The sequence below is a fragment of the Schistocerca cancellata genome, chromosome 7 (assembly GCF_023864275.1).
Source record: "Schistocerca cancellata isolate TAMUIC-IGC-003103 chromosome 7, iqSchCanc2.1, whole genome shotgun sequence".
Lineage (NCBI taxonomy): Eukaryota > Metazoa > Arthropoda > Insecta > Orthoptera > Acrididae > Schistocerca > Schistocerca cancellata.
The window spans coordinates 13,666,091-13,681,214 of NC_064632.1; positions in this window are offsets into that span (position 1 = coordinate 13,666,091).

The following is a 15,124-nucleotide window of genomic DNA, read 5'->3' on the forward strand; positions in this document are numbered from 1 at the left end:
ATTTGGACGGGTTACTCCTGTAACTGAAATATCAGGTACGTTCTGGTACATTTGATGTTGATTAGATAGGATAAAAAAGATTTGCTTCCGTGAAATAATAAATTAGTATCATTATTTTTACAGATCTGAAGATGGTTCTGAATGAACCGAAACCGGTCATATGAATAAAAAAAAATTTGCAATCAAGACGGATTTAAAGTAACTTTATAAAATCAGTGATTGCTGTTATCCCATAAGACATTATGTCTGTTTTTGGAAAGAGATAAAAATCAAAAAGAATGAGAGAGAGAGAGAAAAAAATTTAAAAGAATTTGAATCATGGTATGTAAAGAAATCTTTCATTACAGTGACACATTCCACATCATTACGAAATATCGTATTCATGATCTATGAAACACGAATTAATCTAATGTAATCTAATCTAATCATATCACATTGATGACTAGCCATGAAGAGTCATGAATTACCGAAGTTTTTTCCAATACCAGTAACCAAATCTAAACTTGAAAATAAAAGACGACAGTTTTTGTAATAAACCAGGACTTCTATCAAAATCCTTTCGTCCCTGTTAAATAACCACGAAAGATGTCTGATATACCTCTATTCTGAAGTAACAAAGTGTGCATGCATTTAAAGATGAAATCATGATGTGAAGTTCTGTGACGGAGATACGAACCCAACACGTAATCGGATTGTTAACTAAGTAAAATCAAATGTTTCGTATCGGTTTTTCTTACCAGTTGCTTGTGCTTGACTCTGAAATAAGGATACAAACTTTTGTGCCCAAGCGACAATCGAACTGCTCACCTACCGTGCATCCACGAATATAGCTTAAGTATCAGTTGCTTACTCACCAATAGTAAGATGTGTGCGTGTTTGACCAGAAATAACGACACCTATTGCGATTGTTGGCAACACATGAACAGACATTAAAAATGCACGTTAATTTTCACTAACAGTCCGGTGTGCACGTGATAGGGCTTGAAATGAAATTATCAATAATTTTGTACTGGATCAGGATTCTGACCCATATACTTACCTTTGGAGGAGACCTAGAGAAGACTGTAGTCTTGAGAAAAGGAACAAAATGATTGAACTATACTGTTCTGAGAGATTCAGATCCTCGAAAGAGGAGATACGAATTCGAATCACAGTCCAGCACCAAATTTTTCAACGTCTCCAGATCAATCAAGTACAAGTAAAGTCAGAACCCTGTTCCTTTAAATGGCTATCGGTTCATCAAATAAAATAAAATTTTCTAATGTAAGTAAGTTTACTGGCGACTGTATTTCTGTTTACCATGACTTCCGCTATGTCATTTCCCAACGTAAACCGGCTCTGCCCAGTTGGTAATGAAGGAACATGATGTTTAATGCGGATTCTGGATTATAACGTCTTTCTCTTGATGTTACCGGGGTAAAGTAAATCTGTTTGTGCCTCTTAAAAGCAAATGCCTGAACCCATGTATTGCACCTGTGATAGTTCGTTCCGCTAGACCATTGTGGCCACATTTCCCAGCCCCAGGAGTGTGCTGTAGCAGGTGATGTGCTTAGCTTACAAAATTAGTCACGGTGAAAAAACGCGCGACTATTAAATGGATAAGTAGAAGCAAGCTTCTGAAGCGGATATTATGCTATTCTCATGTCAGCAGGATGTAAAGACTCTTCTAGGCATCATAGGCTCGATGTGAAGCCATTTTGAAATTTTCACAAATTCAGCAAATTTCTTAGTTCGAGAAAATCCATTGGGAAGTGTCAAGTTACCGGATAATTCGATTATTACCGTCATTATTACTATAATTTTCTTCATACCGCTGCTGGAACACTGTACTTGAAGATCATTTGATGCCTTTTGGTCATTATAGAAGTAGTTTCCCAAGAACAGGTTCTTTCCCATCTATGGAATCCTTTTCATGTTAATTTCAAACATCAGTAATAACTCGTAGATTACATTAAAATTAAAGTAATTGATGAAGACGTTACTGGATAACAAAAACGCGCTGCCTTTCTTCATTTACTTGCGCCTAGAAATGGCTATCGAGTACTGCCAAACCAAAAAACAAGAGATCTTACTGCCTTGCGATATACGTCGCTGTCAGTTCCTCCATATGATTTGGTCGACATGACCTGTTTCAAGTTGTGTATGACAGACAATGCTTTAGAAAATCAATTGTTTTCCTTTGCAATAAACAGAAAGATTTTCATTCTAAGCTATCCAAGAACAAAAGTTTCGCAATATTAGTTAAAATTTAATATTCGCTTCTATAATGTAGGAAAGTTTTTCACAGTTGCAAAACTCGCATCCGACTGATTGGCCTTACACTTAGTCGCTGACCATAAATTCTAGCTCAGAGTGACACCAGATTAAGTAACCTAATGTAGCGAAGACTGTTTGCCAGTGCTCTTCCTCACCGGAAAATACGCAATTCACTCATTGGGCACCATAAATACACTGCAACAGTAATTTCTGTGTGTATGCAATGCATACGAATTAGAATTTAGTGGTGCTCTCTCTTCCACTTCTGTATACAATATGCCTGACCTAAACGGGCCTTTTATCATTACAGGCCCTGGGCAGTGCAACATCATACTGACACCAGTAATGTGCTGATACTGACAACCTGACTGTTCGTTTTACCTGATTTTGTAATCATTTAAATAAAACATGACCTTCCAGTGGGAGACATTTCGTCCGCCTTTTCCTTCTGTGAAATTTGTCACTAAGCTTTTTGCCTCCCAACCAGTGAAATGCGGTAGAGTACGGCCGGTAAATGATTCACAAACCACGATGTAGAGCCGTTAAGACGATTTATATAAACGTCACAAGACTGCACATAGGTGCAATCGATTTCGAGGTGCAAAGTGTTTGTTACCTTACTTTTGTGACAGGTGGGAATAAGTGATTTCCAAAGACTTTTTATTGTACTGAAATGAGCTTTTGTCACAAAACAACAAGGTAAGTGTTTTATTCGTATCTATTTTGTAGGAAAAGTGTAATCGTGATGGAAGATTATACACCTGAATGTTCGACACAACTGGTAGGAGATAATGCTGCATATTAACCAAACCCCGCGGCTCCTCTCCGTATCCTCCTATGACACGAGCACGGGATTCTCCTCGCATACCGCTACAGAGCTGTTCCTAGAACATCTGAGAACTGGCAACATCGTCACAAACATTAGGCAACACTGTGACAGGGCAATCACTTCCGCGTATGGTACTGAATTGACTCGCTAAATTCACTTGATATTCCCTATCCATTTGAATGACTCATGTAAACTAAGACACTAAGACATAAAATTCAGTTCTTTGCCTAAAGAAATGCTATTCTTCACATAAGTGACAACTTTTATTATCTTTCACGATGCGTTATGAGGCTGAGCGACCAATACCATGACGAGAGTGTCGTTCTGGCGGCAACGTGTCCGTAGCCCGGTGGTACCGCCCGTGTTTCGGGTCAGAAGGGCTCAATCAGTCGTCGGTTCTAACCGTGGTAGGGGCCAGCGTGTGCGAGCTTTTTTTTCTGTCATATTTTATGGAGCTGCGAATTTCCAGAAAAAATTCTGCATCGAAATCGGAAGAAAACCGTTACACATCAAATCCTCTTGGTAGTTCGACTCAGTAAGTTGTGTTAATGGTCATAGATCTTGGCTTTGTGACTGCCAAGCTGCTTCGCAATAGCAGCGTCTCTGAAGAAATTCCAATCGACCATCAGTGATACGAATTTCAATATCGTTCTTCACTTAAGACTCACATGCCAGGGTAATAAGTATGAAGGAAATGAACCTCTTGATTACTATAGGGCCTCTATGCTAAATTTCCACAGTAGCAATTAGGAACTCCCTGCAGACATTTGCTAACAGCGGCTCTAGCAACTTCCTTTTTCTCTGGGTACCTTCAAATATGGGCAATTTTGTCGCCTTAAATCCAAGTGAATATATTAAATATCACTTGTGAACAATGTTCACTTCTCCATTAATTAAGGTATAGACCTCAAAACAAGCAATTTGCCTGAGTATCTATAGAGCAGGTTCTGATAGGTATTGACACAATCTTTTGCATCCGTTCACCATAGAGAATCAAAGAAAGAAACCAACACATTACATTGCATTTACTCTCTGTGCCTTGACTAACACATATGAATCCATGATAATAATAAATTATTTGAGGAACCTCCCGTGAAAGGAAAAAGAACCGAATGTGACGCTTTAATTGTAGTGCACTGGATCAGAATCAATGAAATTAATTCTGTACCACATTGATGTATTGCATTCTAGTATTATAAAATAATCATCAAATAAAAACGGTTTTGTGCCTCCTTTGCTATCAAGAGTGGAACACAAATCGTAGACAGGTTTTATGGGTCACCACTCAACAACATTACAGGATTTTACATGGTCGAGAGTGCGGAGTGGAGCAGACGTTGTCGGCAAAAGGGGAGACAATGCAGTGCCTCAGTCCCCGCCGGTAGGCAGTAAACGGGTCCCAGAGAACTCAGACGCATGCGGTGTTCAGAGGCAGATGGTCGGCAAAGAAATCTTTCGCTAAAACATTGTTGGACCAAACTATTATTACCAGTGTGACAGAAAGCGAACCGGCCGCGGTGGCCGAGCGGTTCTAGGCGCTGCAGTCTGGAACCGCGCGACCTCTACGGTCGCAGGTTCGAATCCTGCCTCGGGCATGGATGTGTGTGATGTCCTTAGGTTGGTTAGGTTTAAGTAGTTCTAAGTTCTAGGGGCCTGATAACCTCAGATGTTAAGTCCCATAGTGCTCAGAGCCATTTGAACAGAAAGCGAAATCTATTGTAGATTCTCTTGAATTACACTCATCGCTTCAGCACCGAGAGGAAAGGGGCGATAAAAACTTTGTCGACGTGTGCTTTTAGTTACCAGACGTCTTATTTGCTAGTCTCGCGTTTTACCTCAAGAGTACGGTCGTAGTCAAGCATAAAGTACTAAGACTGAAGTCAAGACTTCCTCTGGGATGTGCCGCAGTCTACAATGTTGCCAGATCGAGCATATTGCCGGACATAGGATTCTGAGAGGAGCATAACTGTATTGCCCACCTTACGTGAACGACTCGGCGGTCATTTTGTTGCTCTAAGACTGTATCTACAACACATATTGCACGCTGAAGACCCAGAAGAATTAAAAAACAAAAGTAGTTTATGAGAACAACGTTAACTATAGCGTTCGAAGTATTCATAGTATTGTATACGTGTATGTAAATGCCTTCCAATCCCCACTCAAGGAAGACAAGGATACACAGTCTAGCTTCAATATTATAAATTCGCCTCAGTTTGCGGATGAACTCAGAATTAGGTTGATAATCATTTTGAATATTTTGCAGTACTGTACCCATTGCTGTTAAACTCGTTTTCAAATAATGATTCCCACAGCTACAGGAACACTGCCTGTGATACCTCATAGACAAATACGTACGCAGTGCTATCAGACGAGAAGATCAACCTGACACAAACTGTGGAAAGTTTGTTTTACAGCCTTCGTACCTGGATAATGGGCTGTTTCCTATTTCAGATGTCTGTGAACGTTGCTGCTTGAGATGATTTAGAACGAAAATAAATTCCTTCAATTTCGACAATGTTTAAAGAAATCGTCTTAACAGCACTAATCGTGGTTTGTGAATCGATTACCGGCCGCACTCTGCAGCATTTCGCTGGGTGAAAGACAAAAAGCTTACTGACAAATTTCATAGAAGGAAAAGAGGGACGAAATGTCTCCCACTGGAAGGTCATGTTGTTTTATTTAAATGATTAGAAAATCAGGTAAAACGAACAGTCAGGTTGTCAGTATAAGCACATTACTGTTGTCAGTATGATGTTGCACTGCCCAGGGCCTGTAATGACAAAGGTAAGGCGTATTGCATATAGAAGTGGAAGAGAGGGCACCACTAAATTCTAATCCATATGCATTGCATACACACAGAAATTACTGTTATAGTGTACTTATGGAGCCCAATGAGCCAATTGCGTATTTCCCGGTGAGAAGGATCACTGGCAAACAGTCTTCGCTACATTACGTTACTTAAACTGGCGTCACTTTGAGCTATAATTTATGGTCAGCGACTAAGTGTAAGGTCAGTGAGTCGGATGCGAGTTTTTCAACTGTGAAATACTTTCCTACATTATAGAAGCGAATATTAAATTTGAACTAATATTGCGAAAATTTCTTTCTGTTTATTGCAAAGGAAAACAATTGATTTTCTAACACATTGTCTGTCATACACAACTTGAAACAGGTCATGTCGATCAAATCATATGGAAGAACTGACAGCGACGTATGTCGGAAGGCAGTAAGATCTCTTTGCCTTTTGGCAACACACACACACACACAGACCCACATTCTTTTATTATTTTTATTTGTTTGTTGTGCTCGACTATCGGCGAGGCACGAAAACGTCTGTGAATGAATTTCTTAGATTTGAATTCACTTACGAAAGAAATAGAATTACAACTATGAGAGTTACTGATTTATGATGCTTCGTTTGCAGTCAGTTCTGAGTATTATTAGTAACTACGCTCCAGTCCCTAAACCTAGTTACAGAAATGCGAATCAGACGCGACGCATTACGTATTCCAGGCCTATAGCCGTGACTTGGAGACACCAGCTATGGTCACTTCCCAGCCCGCTGTAAGATCACATCGGTTCGTCTTCTTCCTGCTGGTATTGTAACTGAGATTTGGCCACAAGGCAATGTATGTTTGGCAACTCTGTGATCGACGAGGTACTTCCTGGTGTGCACGGAATTAAGCCTAAAAGTTCACTTGATTTTACCAGTCATTTCCATTGAATAATCTGAGTTATTATCGCTCGAGGTGTAACAAAAGATTGTAAATTTATGGTTTTCAGCCCAGGAAAGACGTTGCACGTGGAAATCGCAAATATTCTCGTCCCTCAAATAGCGGTTTACGACTTTTAGTCGCTTTTGGTATCGTAAGAGGAAGCTAAGACACATACTTCTTTGCCAGCTCTATGGTAACGTGCTGACCTGTGAAAATGCGTCTGATATGGTTCGCAGTTCCAGTCTCACTGAGTTAAGCGTTTTTATCCCTTCTGTGAAAGAGCTACGAGCAGTCAGATCAAACATCGATAAGGAAATCGCAAGTAAGTACTTTCAGCTCGTAGTGCAATGGTGAAAAACTTACAATGCTGCACAACAGGTAACGCCTCTTTCAGCTGCTGTCAAGCAAATGTTGGGTTTCTAGGAATACATAACTTTACTTATGAAATGCCACATTTGCATACCTCTTGAGTATGACACAGCATACCAATTAAACACAGACCCAATTAAAATCTAAGTGAGTAGTATTTTACCAATTCGTGATGATAGAGCCACGCTTGTGTACAGATACTCAGTTTTATTATCGTGGGTAGTTTTATTTAATTTTTTAAAATACAGTTCACAATTTTAGTAAGCTTTCCTTTAAGTTTGTTAAAACAATAGTAAACATGAGAGAGAAATAAATCATGAACGATATATGCGAATTCTCTGATGTCATCTATAACAGTCTGAAAATGCACATGCAGTTTATTGATTACATGCATGTACAAAAATTGTTCTGAGTTAAAGCTGTCAAACAAGGTTTGAAGAAGAATAAAATGCCACTACCAGCCGACAGCTAATGTAGAAAATACTTTTCCGACGTATTTTGGCACGATGCGCCCAACCCATACATAATACAAAAGTTTCGAGATGCATCTACTGTCTGGCTGTCTATTAAACTTGAAATGAACAAAATGCCGCAGAAGATAGCCCTTTTTCCACATACGACTATTTTGTGTTGAGAAGTGAAGGAAATTATGTTACAAGTTCCATTAGATTGATAATTTTAGCAGACAACAGAATTGCGTTTTAAAAAGTATAGCAGTGAATGTCCTCGAACTATTACCGTGCTTGATACTTACCATTACTCCACTAGCTGACACGTAGCTGTAACAGCTCCAGAAGTCAACAACAAGTCCTCCAGAACTTCTGCATTCCACAGCGCTGTGGGATAATGCATATCACCAGGTCACTGCATATGAGAGACAAACAGTTATACCTTTCCTTTTGCCCTGCACTACGTTTCCAACAAGCAGATACCGCAATAGAGAAGCTCAAGTGGAAAGGAACACCTCCTACTTTAATTTCTGCATCCTACACTGTTGGCAGTTCTTTTTTGGCGGCAGTTACGTGATTTTATTCTGGTGATTGCAAAATAAAGATGAATGCATGCACTGGGTAGCCGAGGCAGCTAGTTCATGGTGATACGGTGAACCAAGCAAATGAATTTACTGAACATGCTGAAAATTGATACAGGGAGCCTGTGTGTCAGAATTCTCAGCCAGTGTGATAAGACGGCGTAATGATAGAAAAATGAGCCTCTCAGAAGAGGATTTGGTGGTGTGTTGGGCTGATGATAGGTTCACATATCTATGGTCTGGGTTCTATTCCAACTTCAGTCAATGATTTTTGATAGGGAGAGGCAGATTCCATTCTCTTCTGGCTACACCAAGTGAAGAAGATATAATGACATTCACATTAAAAATAATATTCCTTCTCTACCAGGAAGACATTAGGTTGAGCCACAATGAAGCTGGATTGGCGACATGTAGAAACTCTATCACCAGTAACCTTTCTTATACTAGTTATTTATTCCTAGTGTCGAAACAAACACTATGTAGGCTCACAGGACACTTATTCCATCATTTATCTGAGCTTCTGTATGTCGCTAAAATTGGTTCTGGACTGGGAATACAACTCAGACCGCCCTTAACGCGGAATTTGATCCCTTCGTGACAATACAGCTCGGCTACAGTTTGTTGTTTGTTCAAAACTCCAGATTCCTCAACATCTCCACATATTGCGCGTGAATTGTTTCGAATCCTGGCCCGGCACTAAAGATTTCATTATGTATTATCAAGCTCTAGCATGAGAACCTATCTGCTGGTGGATAATAATTTCGATTTTTTAATGTGTTTTCATTCGTTGTCAACACTAACGATATTTGAAGTTTTTGACTCCCAGTGAGACACAGAACTATTTGCGAGATCACTGTAAGTTCAAGACGTTATTCCGAGCTGCTGGTGTAGAAAAATTCGGTGGCTGACGTCTCTTTGTGAGTAGTCAACAACGATATGGGTGAAGCTCTATTCCCAGGCAGCACTGAACTCTTCGTCATATTATTTCTAGTTCAAACTTGCTCACATGTCGCTGCTGGTGCAACAAACCCATATTTAACGTTCGTTTTCTCTAGAATATAAAAGCGATAGGTGCCGGGTTGGAGTCCTGCGAAGGAAATATTAATGTTTAGTCTCGTCATTTCAGTTAAAACATCTAGCTACTGCCGAGAAAATCCGATATGTCACAGTTGATTGTGCTTCGATATCTATCTTATTATCTTCCGGGTTCGAATCCCTGTCCAACACAAAGCTTTATCTCACGGCATTTCAAATAAGTTACTTGTTAAGAAGAAATATTTAACATCTCTCGTAGTTCGTTAAGAGGGGCAATAGGTGCTGGGTAGGAATTCGCTTCCGTTGAAAATGTTTGCGTTATGTAATTTAAAGTTGGTATTTGCTAATTGATACTGTCTAAAATCGAGGTATATCACTCTCTGTGTGCCTAATCAGGAATGTTAGTTTCCGTCAGTCACGAAATCTTTGCTTAGTCTGCATGACCTGGGTTGGAATCCATATTGAGAACGAGACGGTTCGTCGTGTCATTGGAAGTTCAAAAATATTCTCAACTAGCTGCTCGTGAATAACTTAAATTTTTAATGTCATTTTGTGTTAAATAATAAGTATGGTATGTTACTTTGAAGAGGAAATCATGAATACGACGAACTTAGTACGTGCTTTACCTATCTGACGTAATAATGAGAGTGTTAACATTTCAGGTATGTCATTTATTGTAATAAATGTGAGCTTACAAGCCTTAAGGACAGTCTTACCTGTGATAAGGTGTTCCCTGATATTTGTAGTATCGTAGTATTACTTTACATCTTGAGTTATTGCGATACAGAGCAGTGTTTTGTAGTGGTGACTTGTTGGAACCATTTTCAATAGTCAAACGACTGTACCAGGGAGCGATTAGAGGACCTGCTAGACAGCCGCGGTATGTGGGTTGCATGGGAATCAGGTGAAATGAAATTCAGGTCGTTCGGATACTTTTGAGCACGACTGTACATTTACCAGACAGTCAACGACTCCCACAATGGACATGGACAATGTGATTCTATGTGCAATACCTCCTGAAGGAGGTCGAAACCATAGTCAAGGTTTAATAAACCTGTACTTGGTTGGCTGTTATTGCCAATCGATTGAATCTCTTGCACGCACTGTCGCTAATGTGCAGCCGTGTTCAAAATCTTAATTTTAATTACATTAAATCCTCGCTGTTAAACATACAGTATCTTCAGTAAGGAACAGTATACACGAAACACACTAGTCCCTCTATATTTAGATTTTTAGATCGTAGGTGTAGCAACTGCCCTGAAGATGTTGCTGTACTACTGCACTTCTCTTATTTCCGGAAGACTTCACTACTATACATTTAGCAACAACGGAAGGTGTGGTAACAATACGTAAAGTGCTGCACACACATCTACTATCACCGCGACAGTGAAATGACCTGGACTTTTGTCCGTAAGTGCCTACAGAAACTGCGGAGTGGAGTCACCCACGCTCCATGTACCATAGATATTCCAAACACCTTCTAGTCCCGAAATGAAAACTGTTGTAATTATGAACTATGGTCTCTCCAATTTTTCTTGAGTCATGCCAGCGGTCACCGCAGGTAACGAAGAGCTAATCAGTATTTCCGCCGCTTGGGGAGGTATGTTGCAGTGGCAAGATATCTAGCAGTGCTGACACAATATGCAACTTACCTTACTTTCTGACCACTTGCTGCGATGTTAATGACGCACGGAAGTAAGGGTACGTCCATTGATTACGTGAGGGTTTTTCTTTAAAATGTGAACCCCCTCCCCCCTTTGTGAGATCTGGTGAGATGTGGTGCTCCCCGACCTCCTCAAGTGAAGTTCACCCTATAGTAGGGTAAAAATACGTAAAAATGAACTTATTTTAAATACTGATTAAAACACCTTAACAAAACCATGTTCTATTAAACACTTCTTTAACATGTGATTAAAAATAATGTTTAAACGTGCCAGTCCTGAGTAGTATTGGGACGGTCAACAGACAGAGGCAAACAATCAAAAAACACCCTACGAAAGTAATAGTAACCTTTTTGACGAATCTATAAAGAGCTAAACTTTTATGATGAAAAACACCATCATTTGTACCTTCGTTTTGGAACTGTACGACTACGTCCTGTCAGCGAACTTCAGCTTAGTTTCCTTCCCGAAACGATTATCTGCTGCTCGCACATGTGTTTCGGCTTGTGAGCGCACTGCTTAACAGACACATTGTAAAAGTTACGATACAAATTCATGTTGAACACAACAACATCGGCTTTGTACGCATATCAGAATGTCACGACTGACTCACTGACAGACACGCAGTGATTTCGGCCTGTGCGACAGAGAAATCCGCTAGTGCAATCTGAAACATGTGCGGTACTCGTTGAGCGACGGCGGCTTTCTCGCAACCTATCGATGTCACCAAGGAGGTAAGAACAAGGGGAGATGGCGCTACGTATCCCAGCCGCACTACGTTTTGAAGCCATGCGGGCGTGGCTCGCTGCCATGACACTCTGACCAAAACATTGCCAGTGTGCCGTAGCGCTGCGTGTATTACAGTCGCTAACTGCACCATATACGCATGTAACGTCATCAGATTGGTTGTTTCAAAGTTTTTGTTTAAAATAAAATCTCGTAAAGGCGAAATTCCGCGTTTCTTCTGATTAAAAATAGTTTTTAATGTAATATTACGAATAGCTAGCCTTCAATGTAAACGATACAATTTTGTTAATTCAGTAATAAACGTGTATCACAAACTAAATAATAGAAACTGAAAACTAAGTTAGCTCTACCCTCCCTCCAAAGCCCCATAAATACATCTTGTTTGTAATACGTACTGGGACATTTCAGTTACGTTACACTACTGGGAAACACTGTACATTACCACCAATATTTACTGAAATACGGTACATAGAATGGCAAATCTACACAGTGTCCTGTTTAGGCCTATACTTTACGCCAGTTAATGTAGTGTTAGCTTTTAATTTGGTACATTATGAAGACAAAGTGAGTTACTCAACACTTCGATTATTGACGATACGTACGTATTATTCTCAAACGTGAACTTGAAAACTAAGAACTTAATTCTTTGAATTAACATACCTTTTGCAAATGTTTTGGGTGTGTAGGGAAAACTGATGGTACAGCATTTTCTCGGAGCCTTACTGTTGAAAGGGAAGATCGGTCTATGTCCTCTTCTTGGAAATGCTGAGAAGATATAGTGCTCCATTCAGACGCACGACAATTCTTCCTCCTCACGGCATTCTCCCACAGAGCTTTCCGACTTTCATTTTTAGGAAATCTAAAATCATACAGGAGAAAAACACGCTATAGTACAAGTACCGATGTAGCACACGTTCATTCACAATGAAGTTGTAAAATCACACTTAACGAGACAACTCATACATGAAATTCTATTCCGTTCGATTTCGCATCACAATGAGAACGATTCGTACATCCGAACACCACACAAGTCACCATAATAGCGCAAAATCCTTCCAAAAGCGAGCGACAAGCCTATGCACACAAGCTTACAGCAGCAATGCTTTGGTCGGATTGAGATGGCTACCCTCGGCTTCACATAGCTTCACAGTTGTGACGTCACGGCGTCTCCCTCTATTCTTACCTCCATGGTTGTCACTGTTGTTACGATCTTTGACTAACATGTTTCTGTTGGAGCGCAACGCCCTCTGGCGTGGTGGGCAGTATGCGATGAGGAACGAAGCTGTAGCGAGCTTTCCGGTGGGTCGTCTTCGCTGTGGTGTTAAACGTTGGCGGACGCTCAATATTAGGGTCATGTTACCCAGGGTAATTTATCGAGTAACGGTGTGGCTTGTGCTGTGATTTATCAGAAGTGCGCCGAGCCTGAGGACAGTTTTCACAATTTTGGTCTGTCTTCGTTCTGTTTGTTGGTATGGATGACCGTGTCCGCATGGTATCCGAAGGGCAACGTGATTGCAAGATCTGGTAGTCATTTTAGACTGATTCATTGGCTGATACCTCATCACAGTTTGTTTTATGTGTTAACCTTATATATTCGTGTTGCTTGTGAACCTTTAACCAGTGCAAAGTACCGTGTTCCAGAAAAAAGCTTATTTTGAAGGTTGGCGTTGTTCATTAGTATATGGGTCACCCGTTCTTTTCCGCCTCCTCTTAATTCTTTTGATATTTGAAGTAAGTGCATGGCAATGTAATTTTCTATTGGTGGCGTAGTGAAATATTTAGTTCTAACAGTTACCACGGACGATCAATTGTTCTTGTCAGAGTGTGTGCCTGTTTTGCAACTTTATTGGCCTATTTATAATTTGTTTTTGTTGTTCTGGTTTCTTTTAATCTAATCCTAAAGGTCTATGCTGTCAAAGAAAATATATAGTGCGTTTGTTTTATGTAAATACCTCAGATAGCCTGCCAAAGTGGCCGAGAGGTTCTAGAACCATCAGTCTGGAACCGTGCGACCGCTACGGTCGCAGGTTCGAATCCTGCTTCAGGCATGGATGTGTGTGATGTCCTTAGGTTAGTTAGGTTTAAGTAGTTCTAAGTTCTAGGGGACTGATGACCTTAGAAGTTAAGTCTCATAGCGCTCAGAGCCGTTTGAACCATTTGAAATACCTCAGATAAGTTGTGGTCTATTCCAGGACTCATCTGTTCTCTCTGAACCGCTATCGACTAATGTATGTATTGAAGAGCTTTGAATGTCTTGCTAGTATCCTTCTTGTTGTTTTAATGATTTGCTACAAAGGGAAATTTATCTCGTAATACTACCTTATTGGCGAAATCATTTTTGAAAAATATTTGTAGCTGATTTCTTATATCTTTTGGTTAACTTACCAAAACGGTGTTAAGTTGTCATGGTTTTTGGTAAGAGTTCAGACAATTAATTCTACCATAGGAGTTATCTGTTTGACGCACGGCTGTGTGTTGGAATTCTGTCTAATTACAGTTATTTTTGCTGCAGGAAACTGTCGTTAATAATTTCTTGTACTCCATTTCTGGAGCATGGGACCTAGCATAGGGTCCCCGTCGGCTTGCTTAGCCAACTGTTTACTCATATGGTGTGCATGCATGTGGCAACACTAGCCGCTGTCTGTTTTTCACACTGTTTCCTCCAACCGCAACAACCCTACAATGTACCTTCTCATGTTAAGTTTATAAATGGAATAATTCTGAATTTGGATCCGTTAAGTTTCGGACTTAACCTTAAACGAATTTTGATATACGTTGGGACCCCTTAATCTGTGGTAACTGAATTATTCTTCTGTTCTTGGAAAATGTGTTAAATCTTCAATCGATGTGTTTTTCTTAGTTTAAAATTGTCTTGCCTAGATATCGTATAAGTGTGGCTTTAGTTTTTTTTTAATAAGTCAAATTTAGATCGCGTTCTATTCTCACCATTTGGTAAGTAAGGCCAGTCGGATTTGTTCTGGTACTGTTGTTTAGATTTACGTCTACCCTTTTTTACAGCTTTACTCTTATTGCATTCTGTGTCATAAGTATAGAGCATGTCTTGCCTTGAAGAATATTGAGTCATCTTGGGTTATAGTTAGTTTTAAATTTTCTGGAAATTGCTTGAATTGGAACTGAATTTTAAACGAGAGTCGTGTTGTTTGCTCCTCTAATTAATTAAAAAATAAATGCTTAATTGGCTGATACGTGATTAAAACTGTGAAATAAATTTGTGCTCTACCAGTGACTGAAGCGTGTAAAATTACCGCCGGTTTTTCTTCCTGGCTGAATTCAGAGGCCGAAATTATCACCATTCCTGGGCATGCACACAAGAAAGGTATTCAGTTCTTTTCAGAGAGGCGATAAAGACTGGTGAGCATGTTGATATTAAATACGCTCAGGGTCCCCTCCCCCCCCCCCCCACTCCACCACCCCCACCCGATCCCCGAGATTTCGATCTTAAGTAATTAATTATTTAATG